This window comes from Schistocerca serialis, chromosome 4, assembly GCF_023864345.2.
Source record: "Schistocerca serialis cubense isolate TAMUIC-IGC-003099 chromosome 4, iqSchSeri2.2, whole genome shotgun sequence".
NCBI lineage: Eukaryota > Metazoa > Arthropoda > Insecta > Orthoptera > Acrididae > Schistocerca > Schistocerca serialis.
The window spans coordinates 430658359-430673040 of NC_064641.1; the positions used below are offsets into that span (position 1 = coordinate 430658359).

General features: G+C 43.1%; 1 long non-coding RNA gene and 1 other non-coding gene across 2 annotated transcripts in view; one reads left to right on the top strand and one right to left on the bottom strand.

Moving 5' to 3' along the window:
- The window catches only part of LOC126474006 (uncharacterized), a 398394-nt gene that overhangs the window by 166796 nt on the left and 216916 nt on the right, over positions 1 to 14682 (top strand). The gene's annotated exons all lie outside the window — the stretch shown is intronic.
- Trnat-ugu (transfer RNA threonine (anticodon UGU)) lies at positions 2741 to 2814 on the bottom strand. The gene has a single exon. It is a non-coding gene; the product is annotated as a tRNA-Thr (tRNA).

Consider the following 14682-nt stretch of genomic DNA (forward strand, 5'->3'; position numbering starts at 1 on the left):
AGATATACTTATCACGAGAAAATAAGTTGGAACCCCGTTTTACTGCAGATATGTAAACCAATCAAGTCTTTACATATACATATGTCCAAACAGTTATCAGAATGCAACACTAGCTAATTCTGCGCACATTCCTGTTTTGAGGGGACTGATGTTAGAGGGGGTGCAGCTCCATCACAACAGCATACTACAAGATGCTATTCTGCACTTTGCATTAGGTAGTTAAATTGACAGTAAGCATGCAACGTTTCTGTGCATGGAGCTGTGACGCTTCAGACTTTGATTTAAATGAGCGACTGCTGTCAGTTTGCTGTATTATAGTCCATGTCGTTTACAAGGACATACAGTTAACACACGTCCACAGATTATTGAATACACCATGTGTAGTCCACCCCAAGAGCTGTATGCTAGCCAAGCCGGAAGGGTGAATGACAGCGAACATCACCTGTGCAATATACTCAAGTGTTCTGTGAGTACATTATGTTGGAGCTGCGTTTCAGGAGGCGGTATGCGGAAGGCGTTCCGATTCTAGCAGTAGGTGTAGTTGCAATATTACTTATAGTTTCGGAGACTTGATATTCCTAAATTGGAGTGAAAGCGCACTGTGTCAAGAACCACGCCAGCGACGCATGATATCTGACATGCATCATCACGGTTAATATCTTCAGGTGTAACAGCATCTCTGTGTGCTTAAGTCACGGCGGCGAGATGAGAGAAGCAGGGGACGCAGCACCTCACGAAATGCACTCAGTACAGGGCCGATCAGCTGCCCGTATCTCGAAACCAGAGTACAATATTAATTTACCATGCGGCAGCTTTATGGTATTTGTAGCCAGCAGGGCATCCCGATACTTTTTAGCAGATCGGCTTCTAGTGACTAAGTTGGCACATTGACTTTAAAGTTCCACATAAGGAAAAAAAGTAGCGATGCACCTATTATAACATGACTTTTTCATACCCATCTCATTTTCTGATAGATTGTGTTAGATATACTGGTTCTTTTTGTTAAGGCCTACGAAATAATGGCTTGTAGGTATCAAGCGTAATTCAGTACTATCCTTATTTGATGGTACTGTAGTAAACAAATACGTTTCTCCCGCTGCTTAAATACATACATCAAAAAAAGTTTTGCATCATCGCGGTTCTCACAAGTACTGGAGATGACGTTGAATACGGATATTCTGCCACAGACACAGTCCCTTTGACTGTTCAGAGATGTCCCTAAACTCGCCCAAAGATGTAAACAGCCATGCATGAGCAGCGCCTGTTAGACTAAGGGAATCCGACAGCCGATCAGTTTCAGTCATTCCACCAGGAAGGAGGTACACGGCTCGTGTTGTATGTAGTTCAACCATGCCTAGACGGTCAGTACCGCGATTCGATCGCGCCATCATTGTTACTTTGTGCCAGGAAGGGCTCTCAACAAGGGAAATGTCCAATCGTCCCGGAGTGAACCAACGCGATGTTGTTCGAACATGGAGGAGATACAGAGAGACAGTAACTGAGTTGACATGCCTCGCTCAGGCCGCCCAAGGGCTACTACTGCAGTGGATGACAGCCACCTTCGGATTCTGGCTCGGAAGAACCCTGACAGCAACACCACCATGTTAAATAATGCTTGAATAGGCTGCATGATGCGCAACTTCACTTCAGATGGTTCAAATGGCTCTGAGCACTATGGGACTTAACTTCTGAGGTCATCAGTCCCCTAGAACTTAGAACTACTTAAACCTAACTAACCTAGGGACAGCACACACATCCATGCCCGAGGCAGGATTCGAACCTGCGACCGTAGCGGTAGCGCGGTTCCAGACAGTAGCGCCTAGAACCGCCTGGCCACAAAGGCCGGCGCAACTTCACTCCCGACGTCCATGGCGAGGTTCATCTTTGCAACCACGATACCATGCAGCGCGGTACAGATGAGCAGATGAGCCCAAAAACATTTCGAATGCACTCTTCATTGATGAGTGAAGCATATGTGTTCAACCAGACAATCGTCGGATACGTGTTTGGAGGCACCCCGGTCAGACTGAACGCCTTAGACACTCTGTCTGGTGAGTACAGCAAGATGGAGGTATCGTGCTGTTTTTTTTGGGGGGGGGGGGGGGGAGGTGACATTAGGGACCGACGTACGCCGCTGGTGGTGACGGAAGGCGCCGTAACGGCTGTAAGATACGTGAATGCCATCCTCCGACCGATAGTGTAACTATATCGGCAGCAGATTAGCGAGGCATTCGTCTTCATGGACGACAATTCGCGCCCACATCGTGCACATCTTGTGAATGACTTCCTTCAGGATAACGACATGGCATGACTAGAGTGGCCAGCATGTTCTCCAGACATGAACCCTATCTATCATGCCCGGGATAAACTGGAGAGAGCTGTTTATGGATGACGTGATCCATCGACCACTCTGAGGGATCTACGGCGAACCGCCGTTGAGGAGTGGGACAATCTGGTCCAACAGTGCCTTGATGAACTTGTGGATACGACACCATGACGAATACAGGCATAGATCAATGCTAGAGGACTTGCTACTGGGTATTAGAGGACCGGTGTGCACAGCAATCTGGACGACCACCTCTGTAGGTTTACTAAGATGGTATCTGTTCTTTCGGACATGTCCGAAAGAACAGGTAGCATCGGTGACCAAGCAGCTCGTTAGAATGAAATTACAATGAAATGAACACCCTTAGCTCCTTACAGGCGTTGAAATACGTCAACAGGGTCAGATGAAAATGTGTGCCCCGACCGGGACTCGAACCCGGGATCTCCTGCTTACATGGCAGACGCTCTATCCATCTGAGCCACCGAGGACACAGAGGATAGCGCGACTGCAGGGATTTATCTTTGGCACGCCTCCCGCGAAACCCACATTCTCAACGAATTGTCCCGCACTACATTCGTAGTTCCCCCGCCCATTGTACTCATTACTCGCGGCGCGTTGCCTATTCCCGTAAGAGTTCGGGCACTGTTTGTGCATTCGCACAGAAGAAGAAGATGTCCGAACCATTATACTCATTACTCGCGGCGCGTTGCCGATTCCCGTAAGAGTTCGGGCACTGTTTGTGCATTCGCACAAAAGAAGAAGATGTCCGAAAGAACAGATAGCATCTTAGTAAATATATATTATATAGAAGTGTACAGGAGAAATATATTCTTCTGAATCTAGGACATTATCCTTCACAAAGTGTCAGATATACATATTTCCGCATTGGGATTGATTCCCACGAAAAACTTTCTTCCACAGTTGTTAAGGAAAAAATCTGTGTCGAACAAACTTAAACTTTTCCCTATTAAAAAAGAAAAGTTCTGTAGCACTTGCACACGAAAGTCGTAAGTACCGAGTTCGGGTCTCAGTCCAACACACAGTTCTAATCTACCACTAAATTTCATATCAGCGCACACTCCGCGGCAGAGTGAAAAATTCATTCTATTGCACACATATCTGCAAGATTTCCCCACCCATGTTCGACGAATTGCTGTAGAGAGCGTGTTGCCTCTACCGCACATTTGTGTTGTCGTTGTTCGGATGGAGTTCCTGTGCGACCAGCTCAGTGAAGTTCATCGAGCACCCAAATGGACCTCCGCTACTACTGAAACCCACTATGTATGCAGTAAAACTTACCATTGAAGGAATTGCAGAAGAAAAACGTGGAACCATGTGAAGGAGAGTTTCACACTCCCAGTGTCAAGACGCTAACGTCATTGCCACCTCGATTATAGGCTGCTTTAAATTAGCTGATACCTGACGTTTGTGTTGTAGTTGAGATATTATCGCACCAGGCACTGTCTGTAAGCACTCTGTTATTCGCAGCGATAGAAAATCGCTTTAAAGCCTCTATTTACAAGAAAAAGTACTTAAAAATCTGAAATTCAAACATCTTAGACTACTATAATGTCTCTAAGTATGTTTAAAAAATTGTTGACATTAATTAGTGTCAGAGCTACCAATTTTTTTAACGAGTGATATCTTCCTTTCTAGGAAACAGCTTGAAACGTATCAGGTGATAATGGTAAAACTATTGAACTTACAGAAATTTTTTTTTTTTTTTTTTTTTTTTTTTGCCGTTAACAAAAATATTTTGATCGGCAGTCGAGCTTTCCAAAGATACGTGTGGTTCCGCGTTTGCACTGTACGAGTGTAAGTATCTTACAAGGACGTTTATTTCTTTGAGTTTTTTGATCTAATTTTCTCAATTTTTGGCTTCTATTAAGCATGAAGTTTTAAGTCCCCTTATTCTACCAGAATTTTGCAAAAGTTTTCAAATTAAAAAAATTATTACTGTAGTGTCTATGAGCATGTCAAAAATCTGTTCGCAGGTTTAAATGAGGCCAAAAATTAGGTTTTTTCTCGGTATAGATGAAATTTTCGCACTGGTAGGCACAATGCTTAGCGTAGCGGAAGTGGCCATACAGTGGCAGCCGACAATGTCCGGCCGGCAATGGGTTATTGCTTTTTCGTGCGCCGTTGTCCCGCATCGCGGCATGGCTGGCGTAGCTGTGACCGGATTTGACACTGTGAATTCACGGGGCGGCCAGATGCCGTTCCCGTCGCCACCCCGTGACACCCACCCCCTCCCCCACTGCGACGGAGTACGTTTACTTCAAACTCCAACTGTCTGCGTGTAGTATTACTGAAGTGGAAGTGAGCGAAAGTTTTCTAAGTATTTGCGAATTGTCTAACTGAGCCATAACGTGGATACCAGCTCGGTATTCATTTACTGGGATGCAGAAACGCACCAAAAAACCACACCCAGACTGGTCGGCACACCGACCTTCGTCCATAATCCGGTTTCGATCCGGCGCCAGCGCACATCTCTGTCCCGGAAGCGACGCCGTAACACACGAGGGGTATCTTTTTTGTAGGCTTCCTTCTCCCTTTATAGACCGACCATCTATTCTCTTTCGTTATTGCCTTCCTCAGCTAGCTTCTTTGCTTTACTGTCGCTTTGCCTTTGTAATGTAAACGTGAAATTAAGTGTCTTCTTTTGTTAAACTGAAAGTTTGTCCTTTCTTAAAACAAAGGTAAGTTTCTATTCTTGAAAAAAGATATTCTTGTCGAAATTAAAATTTCATTTTTTATGAAGTATTTAATTCCGGCTTCTCTGCCTTCCTTGAAAATAACAACATAGAAAATCATATTTTTAAATCTCGAAATGTAATACTCCGTAAACAGCAATATGCTACTTGGAAATTAAATAGTTTCTTTGGAAAAGAAATGAAGTTCTGCTCGAGGTAAGTAAGTAACGTCGTTGACTATGTATTTCCGTCTGGCGAAGGCTGCTTGCCACGTCTCTCGTCGGTATTACTCTATCCTATTCAAAAAGTTCAAATGGCTCTGAGCACTATGGTACTTAACACCTGAGGTCATCATTCCCCTAGAACTTAGAACTACTTAAACCTAACTAACCTAAGGACATCACACAACACCCAGTCATCACGAGGCAGAGAAAATCCCTGACCCCGCCGGGAATCGAACCCGGGAACCCGGGGCGGGAAGCGAGAACGCTACCGCACTACCACGAGCTGCGGACCCTATTCAAATGATCGATCTGTTGCATGTGTACTTCATCTTATGAAATGCGTTATCCACTATTATCAGGTGTGTAGGGTACACTTAGTATGAGTATTCTCAGCATGTTCTGAAAGATCTTCATGTAGTTTGAGTCCTCTGCGATCTTACAAACTTCGTATAGGATACAAGCAAAATAGTCATTGATATTCCCTAGTCTGTTTTGTGTTATATACTTTTCCGTGTGTCCAGTCACCCACACGGCTCTGAGCACTATGGTACTTAACACCTGAGGTCATCATTCCCCTAGAACTTAGAACTACTTAAACCTAACTAACCTAAGGACATCACACACATCCATGCCCGAGGCAGGATTCGAACTTGAGACCGTAGCAGTCGCGCGGTTCCGGACTGCAGCGCCTAGAACCGCGTGGCCACCGCAGTGGGCGGCAGTGTTGCTTGCCGGTGGAAGTTGGAGTTTATCTGGCAGAAGCAGTTCTCTCGGGCTTCTACACTGAAGAGCCAAAGAAACTGGTATACTGCCTGATATCGTGTAGGGCCTCCGCAAGCACGTGTAAGTCCTACATCGGTGCTGACGGCCCCAGGCCAGGCATAAACCTTCGTGTCGTGCTGTCATCAAGGGTCACGAGTGGGCCTTCGGCTCCGAAAGCCCATATCGATGATATTTCGTTGAATAGTTTGGACGCAGACTCTTGTTTATGGCCCAGCATTGAAATCTGCGGCAATTTGCGTAAGTGTTGCACTTCTGTCACGCTGAATGATTCTCTTCAGTCGTCGTTGGTCCCGTTCTTGCAGGATCTTTTTCCGGCGGCAGCGATGTGGGAGATTCGATGTTTCTCCGGTACACTCGTGAAATGGTGGTACGGGAAAATCCCCACTTCATCTCTACCTCTCAGATGCTCTGTCCCATCGCTCGTGCGGCCACTATAACACCACGTTCAGACTCACTTAAATCTTGATAATCTGTCATTGTAGCAAGCAGCAATAACCGATCTAAAAACTGCGCCAGACACTTGTTGTCTTATATAGGCGTTGCCGACCGCAGCGCCATATTCTGCCTGTTTACATATCACTGTATTTAAATACGCATGCCCATACCAGTTTATTTGGTGCTTCAGTGTATGATTGCTCTGCTGGTTGTTAGGGAAAGGAGTGCTAGTTTCCGCATGTACGTCTATATCTCCATCGCACTACCACAAGACTTCGGGCATAAGAACTGGATTTTTTCGGGACTCATACTTCGGTTTCTGCTGGTGATAGGTAGGGGCAAGTGGTTTAGATAGCCCTTGGGCTAGGGACCATTTGTGTACCAACGGAAGGATTGTATTATTGTAATTAATCTACATTACACGGTCAATTCTTTTGATACCACACACTTCCTCCAGCTTCGGCAAATGGGCTGGTTTTTGTCTGCGCTAGATGTGGTCTACGGTGCACCTTAGGGGCTTATGGAGGCACTATTTGTTCACAGGCGGTTTTTTTTAAGCGACGTAGCACGGAGAAATACGCTGTAAAGTGTCTCCGTAATCATCGGAAGGCTTGTGTCAAGCATATAGTTTAGTACTCAAGTACATGCGAAATTGTTGTACATGTAAAATCATCTCTGAGATGTAAAATTACACACTTTTGGCGTTATTTCAATCTCACATAGGCAACAATCAAAATTTTAATGACCCTGCTATATCACGGAAAAGAAGGGGACTAGCGGAAAAATGCTCCTATCACAGCAAAAAAGGCGATTTTGCTCTGACTGAAAAATGGGTACCTAATTCTACCTTCCTCAGCACGTGGCATCTTTAAACATTTTCCAAAAAATTTTGCGTGTCAACATATTCGCGCTTTACTATGCTGAAGAGAGGGAGACACAGGCTGTGAGGGAGAGGCATTGTAAGAGAAAGAAGAGGACACAGTGGCCGCGGAATATAGTTGACATTGACAGAACAGTGTAGGAGAAGAGTGGAGGAGTGCCAGCAGGAGAGAAATAAAGAGAAAGAGAATGTGGAAGTGGGTGAGAGACAGTGATAAGAAGAGACGGAGTCTAGGACAGTGAAAAGGAGGAGACAGTGACAGTGAGAGAGGACAGCAGCAGTGGAAAGGAGTGAATGAGGTAGCAGCAGTAAGAGAAGGCAAGAGAGAGACAGAGGCGGTGAGCGGAGACTGTAGTTAACAGGACAGAACGAAGCAGACGGAGGCTGTGTGACAGGAGACAGTGACAGAGAGAAACAGGGAATAATGAAAATGAGCTGGGCTGAATGAGGATGGGAAAGTGGGAATGGATGGGTATGAACCGACTCACAGCGATGGATTAGTGGTTGTGGGCGAGTTAGAGTTAGGGGAGCTTGTGGAAGTGATGTTAAAAATGAGCGAGAATATGTTCGCATGACAAAATTGCTGGAAAAAGTTTTAAAGATGGCGGAGAAGATAGAACGAGGCAGATGGAACCCCACTTTTCAATCAGGGTCTTTTAAACAGGAGCATATTCGCACTTTCTCCTCTCCAATAACAGCATTTTGCCGCTGTACGCGTGTACTGTAACCTCCCTTGTGAGTCAGTCAATTAGCGAAAACCGTATCAAAATGCCTACAGTAGTTCATGAAATTAGCCTTCACACAAAGACAGAAAAACGCGCTGAGGGAGTTGAATTTAGTAATATGTGCAGATAAATATTCCAAATTTAATAACTGGTGTTTCCATGGTTTAATATTTAATCACGCAGCCACGTTGCAGTTACGTAATATTGGGTAATGCACTATATTGCTCGAGCAGATTTATCGCTGGTTTATAATAGTTGACATGCTTGCTTAAAGAACTCAAACTGAGTGCTTGAATACTTGCGCTGCTACAGCCACGTCGCTCCTCATTCATTGTTGTCCATAGAGTGATCGGAGGATGGAAGGGAGGAACGAAGAAAGCTGAAGATTAAGCCTCCAGTCAACGATGAGGTCATTAGAGACGAATTACAAGCTTGGACTAGGGAAGGATGGTGAATGAAATTGGTAGTTCTCTTTTAAAGGGAGCATTCCAGCATTCGCCTTATCCAATGTAGCGAACCTAAATTTGGACTGACAGAATTAAAATTCTGCCATTAGCGGCATCGGGCAGTGACGGCGGCAATGGCGGCAAGTGAAAATTTGCGCCAGACCGAGACTCGAACATCGATTTCCAACTTCATGCGAAGGTCCTCTTAACCACTTCGGCTACCCGAGCACGCTTCCCGTCCAACCGAAATTTGCAACTTGTCACGCACTGCATACGTGACGTTACCCGTCCACTACCCTAATTGCTTGCAGCATTCCCCGTCCATAACCCTAATAGCTTACAGCCTCACGTTGATCCCGCAAGAGGTCGGACGAAGAGAGCATCTGTACGGAATAGTCAATAATAACTGTGAAGGTGTGTATATTTATATGTATGGTGTCTGTTCATTCGATATGTCTGTAAGAAGGGGCATCATCTGTTTTCGATCCCGCAGTCGTATATACAAGCGAGCGGTCATCTCAACGGCTTCGCCTATCCGAGCATGCTTCTCGTCCAACACAAATTTCCACCTTCTTGCACATTACACTTTCTTCATATATAGCTGCTGGATCAAAAAGAAATAGTACCTACGTATAGTCGCTGTGAAACTCTGACAATACCAACTTTCCCGAAAATTGATTATTAAAATATAGAAAAGATGATTGTATTCTGTCGTAGAAGCAGGAACTAAATAACGCTTGTCATTTATTGGACTGTTCGCTAAATGCGGCTCATGTCTGTCAGAGAAGATATGATGTTCTCTCTCGGATTCCAGACCAGTACGGGCCGGTACCAGTCTCATTAATCGTTATAATGGCTGTTGGAGAACCCGTAAGCCGTAAGCTGTCCTCATTCATTTCACTTCCTGTTGTAAGCACAAACAGGACCTCAATCTGCATGCAAATTTCGCAAGATAAAGTTGACGTAATATATAGGCTTACAGTATGTAAAACGTAAACACTTGTTGTTATAACTCGCGTGCCTGGCAGTTAGGCAGTGAGCGCTAACCGACTGAACCGCAGCGCGGCTCGTGGTGGCGCACGTCCTGAATATTGCTGCGGAGCGAGAGGCGATAGCAGCGCCGGCAGCGGCGGCGCCCTGCTCAGGTGATAGATAAGTCCAGCTGCCGTCACGCGAGCCGAAGCAGTGCTAACGACCCACACTCATTTCCGGGGTACCCTACGGCGGCTCCGCGCTACCTGTGCCTAGCTGCCTACCCAACACCTGCTGTCCGGGGCGGTCGTTCCTCGGCGTGTTCCAACTATAATAGTAGTAGTACATCAGTTTTACAAGATCTTACGCATGTCTTAGTATTACAATTTAAGAACAATAAAAACAACGTAATTCGTGTATATAGACATTTACATACACTGCTTGACAATTACTAAGGAACAACAATGACACTTGCCAACTGCCACTTGGTATGGCATAACCGACAACTGCAACAGAACACCCAACCAGTGACAGTAAAATGACATGTAAAGGGCGGGTCATATTAACTGCCGGTATGCAATCGACAGTTGATATTGTACCGTGTTTGACGAAGGCTGTAGTGGAACCGATTAGTGCGACATTCCATGTGGTACAGCAAAATGTCTGCAACACATTTGAATGCTTGCGATTGCGGACGAAAAGCTGGACGGCTCGAAGACGGTTAAAGTGTCTCTACTGTGGCCACAGCAAAGCTCGCGTCCAAAAGTGTCATCTCGCAGTTAAAAAAGGCACTGAAGGTAGAAATGCTGTGAGATACCGATGGGCGTAGACGGTAAACTACATCGCTGAAGGAGCGATACGTAGCCCTAGTGTCCAAAAGGAGTAGGCATTCCACCCTGGGTACAACCGTCCTCGCTAGAAAAACCTCACGGCGATAAAATCAGATTTGCTTGTACGGAAGGCTCAACCACGCCATCTTCCAGAAAGAGTTCGTTGGTTTAGAGAGTATGTTGTTTGAGGTCACCAACAGTGGCCCGGATTGATGCTCTCTGCCGAATCCGGCTTCAATGAGGCAGGTGATATTGTGGAGAGAGAGGTGAACACGTTAAACACCAGACAATGTTCATGAGTTCATGAAAGTCGTCGGTATGGCTCAGAGGCTACGGTGTGGGCAGGCATAAATCACAATGGCCGAATACTATAGTATATCTTTGTGCGAGGGACTTTTACAACACAGCGGCTTTGCACAGACATTATTCTAGTTCATGTCCGTCTGTATAGAGGCGCAGTAGGTCCAACTTCCTGTTTATGGATGACAGTGCCCGATCACACTGGACTGATCAGATGCTGGATACACTGGAAAGTGAGAACATTGAATGTAAGGATTTACCTTCCTATTCCTCGGACAGTCTATAGAGCTTGCATTGAATGCTCTTGGCAGACGTATTTCTTAACGTACATCCTCCGACCACCACACCCGCACCGTGCAATAACTGAATACCACATCTAGAAAGGAGTGGGACAAAATCCTCCAACGACTCCCCAACAGTTTGGCAGCCAGCGTAAATAACAGATGCAAAATGTCCATTAGCGCCTGGAGGAGGAAATACTCCTTACTGAGAGTCCGATATCGACCTTTATGTTGGGAGTCCGACCTGTGTCAAACATGAACGTTATCCTGTTTTCCCATGTGGAGAAATCTGTGCCATTTCTCGTTATAAATGTCACACTTCGCCTTTATTTCGTACATACTGTGCTTCATGTGGTCCATCATTTCCCGTTATTACTCCTGTCCAATGATGTCTCTGTTTCTTAGCAGCTGTCAAGCAGTGTACTTACAGGCCTAGTTTGAGAAGGTTGGGAGAAGTGATTTTATAGTAGGAACCATCAGGATAAATGATGAAGATTGAAGCCTCCACCCTCCCCGATACAAGGTCAGTCTATTTGAAACAGTACAACCTCATCGGGTTTATCCCAAGTGCACAATACTGTTTCGCATGGAAGTTATTAAATAATGTAAATGTGTAATGCTACAGTGTTCATTCATTTCTACTCCCAGTCACTGCACATACTACACACACTGATTCACAATGTAACACACTATCAGGCGATGTCAGGGCCACAGAGATGATTCCTGGTTTCCATTTTGTGTACCGAAACCTTCCACTTGCTAGTTTGAAAAACGAAGTCAGCATCCCTCTATATTGATCTCAGAAAGAGGGTACGTTTTTGGTATTATACATTACATAACCTACGCAGTGAATTTCTACAGAAGAGGAAAATAAAGGAAAAAACGTAGTGTGAAAGTATTATGTGAAATAATATATATTTTACTATAGTTGTTATCATTGTTTAAATGTGTTATATTTTTTACCAAATCACTACTACGCGTTTTCTATGAAATCCTTCAATGTATATCCCTGTTTAATAATTATTTTTAATTACTCTTTGAGTAGGTTTGTTTTAGTAATCACTTTATTGTTCTTGGATAATTTATTGTACTGTTCTCACTCTCAGTAGAAATGTTGTTTTGCGTTTTATGTTTATTCTTTCTTGATAAGTATAAGTTTAGTTTAACTCTTGGTTCCTGGTCATGAACAGAGCTGTTTGTGCAGTAATTATCAACGTGACTTTTGAAGTATACTACTAGTAAATGTACTATGGTAAAAGTGCTTACATTATGTGATTAAAATCTCCACTGTTCTGAACAAATCTTCACAATTGGCTCGACTACCAATTTTGGTTGTTATTATTATGGTCATTTTCTATAGTTTGGAAACTCTGTTCATCTTTTGTGCATTTGTTCCATGAAAAGAACTCCATAGCTAAGAATTTAGTGTTTACATAACCAGTCTGTGATTAAAAGACATTGGTTGTTGGACACTGTTAACATAACTCTAAAGGCGTAACATGCTGATTACATTATGTTTACAAGTATCTTTGGTGTTCATACCATTTCAACTCAGAATCGACATTAATTCCACGAAATTTTGTATTTGTTACGCAGTCTACAGAGGCGCCATCTATATTTAATTTAACAGTGTTATTTTCCCTCTTCAAACTGAAATTCATAATATTTGTTTTCTTTATGTTCAATGTCACTTTATTGTATTTTGACCAGTTGTAAACCTCCTTTCATTCTCAGAACCAATTATTATCTGCAGCTCTTGTGCCTCATGCTCGTAGCTTATTTAGTAAAATCTTATGGTCTACCGTATCAAACGCCTTAGAAAGATCTAAAAATATGTCTGTGACACACTCATCTTTGTTAAAAGCGCAAGTACCACTTTTGTAAATTATACTGTGGCTGATTCTGTCCTTCTACCACTTTGGAAACCAAACTGTGCTTCACCTAAAATGTTTCATTTATTCAAGCGGTTTACTAACTTGTCATCCATAGTTGATTCTATTATCTCTGAGAATGGTAATAGTAGGGAAAGAGGCCAGTAGTTTTCTTTCTTTCCTCAATTATCTGTCTTCAGCAGAAGTACAGCTCTTGCTTGTTTTAAATACTCTGGAAATCTCCTGGTTTAAATGATCCATTTATTATTTAGGTAAGGGAGTCTGTCTGTTTGCTTGTTTCAACATACATATTGGTACTTTATCCAAGCATACTGACTTATTTTTTAGATTTCATGCTTTGTGGTTAGTAGTAACATCATTGTACTTAAAGCTTAACTATTTACTGTTGCTAAACTAGGTCTCGGAATTTTTGATATACAGGACATAAAATCTCGTCTGAGGCTTACGATCATTTTTATGTTAATAATTGGCAACCAATACTGTACAGTCGCAATAAAGTCATGAGATGTTCAATTGACTCTATTATTAGAACATGTTTCTCGGAATTTTTGTTTTTCCCTTTTTTGCAGCACTCAACACCTTCCTATACATCTTTTTGTACCTATGATAGAAATTTACTAATTCTGGCTCATGATGATTCTTTTTTCGTGGAACTGAAGTACTTAAGGTTTTTGGAGGCCGTTTTATGAGAGAATGGTACTGATGTGCGTACTTTTGGAAGAGTATTTTCAAAGTTCAATATAAACAACTTTGAGAATCTAGATAAATTAAAATTTACATTCCTTTTTCCATAGAGTACATCTCAGTTTTGGCTTCCTAGTTCTCTTGCAAAATGTTGTTTTCTGATTTCTGACAAATGTCTTTTAAGACCTGCATTAGGCATTTTTTCCATACTCAGTTTTGCTGTTATTATTTGACGGAAATACCACGATAACTCAAGATCTTATACAGCTTCATCACACTTTCTCTTGTCCACATCTATGACCACATGGTCGATTATTGACGCAGTCACTGTAGTAACATGCTAAAAATGAAATAAAAACAGTCTCGACCGCGTTTTGAGATTTTTATTCTTTAGCAACCGGTTTCAGCCCTTTCCTCAGACCATCTTCAGGCTTTTCCATTATGGCGCTGGTGCCGGCACATGGAGCGAGATCCGTGGAAGTAAGGATGTCACTGCAGCAAGGCTGTGGGTATTTTATTTGTAACTTTTGTTAATTTACTGAAAAAGTGTCCACAACACCGCTGTGTTATTGATACACATAGAACGTGATTAATTTTTTGGTGTGTCAATCCCTGTTAATTCAATAGCTGATGTTACAAAGCAATTGTCTTCACTTGCTGTACTAACATCATTTATTGATTTGAACTGTGTTTAGTTTCTGACATAAATGCATAGTCCTCTGCCCTTTGAAGGAATCCTACAGTAGGAGTCTGTCAATTGATACAACAATACAATTACATGGCGTATTTCTGCGTATCTACACCAGTGCACAGTGACAGAAACTACAGAGCAATTCAGATACTGGAGGTCTACTTCAAATTATTATATTTTATTTTTTATTGACTGTATGTTTTGATGAAGGATTGTTAACTGCATGAAATGTACCAGCTACTTTTTCCAATAGTTTCTGCTTCTTTATGATAGGTAGTGTCATTTGGTGTATTTGAATCTATCTTGTGAGTGACTGCTTCACAATTTTTCGGACTACTGCAGGTACTCTTTAGGCAGCGGAACCTGTTGTCTGGATTTATCCTAAAAAAGACCTAATTCTTCTATCCTTGAGAGCAGGTATTTTACCTTGTGTGAACCGACATCCGCTCCCTGCACCTTAATGATTCAGCTGCACCAATCTTCCATTCCCAGTCCTGCTCTTTATCGGAGACAGGCTATG